Below are 1,730 nucleotides of genomic sequence, written 5' to 3'. Positions count from 1 at the left end.
CTTCTTTTCTGTTCTCTTCTTTTTTATATGAGCAGGAGCAAGGACAAGGACATTCTTGTTGAAGCAGATCCTGAACATGAAAGGACTCTGAAGAAGAAACTAAGAGAAGCTAAAGCACAACAATCCAGAGAATACCTTACAGAGAATCTCGAAAAAGAAAGAGACATGGCCGAACCCAATAACAATGGTGGAGGCGCAATGAGGATGCTTGGTGATTATACTACACCTACTTCCAACTTTTATGGAAGAAGCATCTTAATCCCTGCCATTGGAGCAAAAACTTTTGAGCTGAAGCCTCAACTAGTTGCTCTAATGCAACAGAACTGGAAGTTCCATGGACTTCCATCAGAAGATCCCTGTCAATTTTTAACTGAATTTTTGTAGATCTGTGATACTGTTAAGACTAATGGAGTAGATCCTAAAGTCTACAGGCTCATGCTTTTCCCCATTACTGTAAGAGACAGAGCTAGAACATGGTTGGAGTCACAACCTAAAGATAGCCTGGACTCTTGGGATAAGCTGGTCACGGCCTTCTTGGCCAAGTTCTTTCCTCCTCAAAAGCTGAGTAAGATTAGAGTGGATGTTTAAACTTTCAGATAGAAAGAAGGTGAATCCCTCTATGAAGCTTGGGAGAGATACAAGCAACTGACCAAAAAATGTCCCTCCGATATGTTTTCAGAATGGACCATCCTGGATATATTCTATGATGGTCTGTCTGAATTGTCTAAGATGTCATTGGACCACTCTGCAGGTGGATCCATTCACCTAAAGAAAATGCCTGCAGAAGCTCAAGAACTCATTAACATAGTTGCAAATAACCAATTCATGTACACCTCTAAGAGGAATCCTGTGAGTAATGGGACGCCTCAGAAAAGGGGAGTTCTTGAAATTGATACTCTAAATGCCATATTGGCTTAGAATAAAATGTTGACTTAGCAAGTCAACATGATTTCTCAGAGTCTGAATAGATGGCAAAATGCATCCAACAACACTAAAGAGGCATCTTCTGAAGAAGAAGCTTATGATCCTGAGAACCTTGCAATGGCAGAGTTGAATTACATGGGTGAACCCTATGGAAACACCTATAATCCCTCATGGAGAAATCATCCAAATTTCTCATGGAAGGATCAACAAAAGCCTCAACAAGGCTTTAACAATGGTTGAAGAAATAGGCTTAGCCATAAGAAGCCTTTTCCATCATCTTCTCAGCAACAGACAGAGAATTCTGAGCAGAGTCTCTCTAGCTTAGCAAACATAGTCTTTGATCTATCTAAGGCCACTTTAAGTTTCATGAGTGAAACAAGGTCCTCCATTAGAAATTTGGAGGCACAAGTGGGTCAGCTGAGTAAGAAAATTACTGAAACTCCTCCTAGTACTCTCCCAAGCAATACAGAAGAGAATCCGAAAAGAGAGTGCAAGGCCATTGATATAATCAATATGGCCGAATGCATAAAGGAGGAGAAGGACGTGAATCCCAGTGAGGAAGACCTCTTGGGACGTCCTCTGAACAAAAAGGAGTTCCAAACTGAGGAACCTAAGGAATTTGAGGCTCACCTAGAGACCATAGAGATTCTATTGAACCTCCTTATACCATTCATGAGCTTTGAGAGCTATTCTTCCTCTGAAGAGGATGAAGATGTAACTGAAGAGCAAGTTGCTCAATATCTAGGAGCCATCATAAAGCTGAATGCCAAGTTGTTTGGTAATAAGACTTGGGAAGGTGAATCTCC

At 41.0% G+C, this 1,730-nt stretch overlaps 1 non-coding gene across 1 annotated transcript; it reads right to left on the bottom strand.

The window, feature by feature from the left end:
- Positions 1-567: 567 nt before the first annotated feature.
- On the bottom strand, positions 568-674 carry LOC112793163 (small nucleolar RNA R71). Its single transcript, XR_003197870.1, has one exon. It is a non-coding gene; the product is annotated as a small nucleolar RNA R71 (small nucleolar RNA).
- Between the last annotated feature and the right edge of the window lie 1,056 nt (positions 675-1,730).

Source organism: Arachis hypogaea, chromosome 3 (genome assembly GCF_003086295.3).
Source record: "Arachis hypogaea cultivar Tifrunner chromosome 3, arahy.Tifrunner.gnm2.J5K5, whole genome shotgun sequence".
NCBI lineage: Eukaryota > Viridiplantae > Streptophyta > Magnoliopsida > Fabales > Fabaceae > Arachis > Arachis hypogaea.
This window is presented reverse-complemented; position numbering and strand designations above follow the sequence as displayed.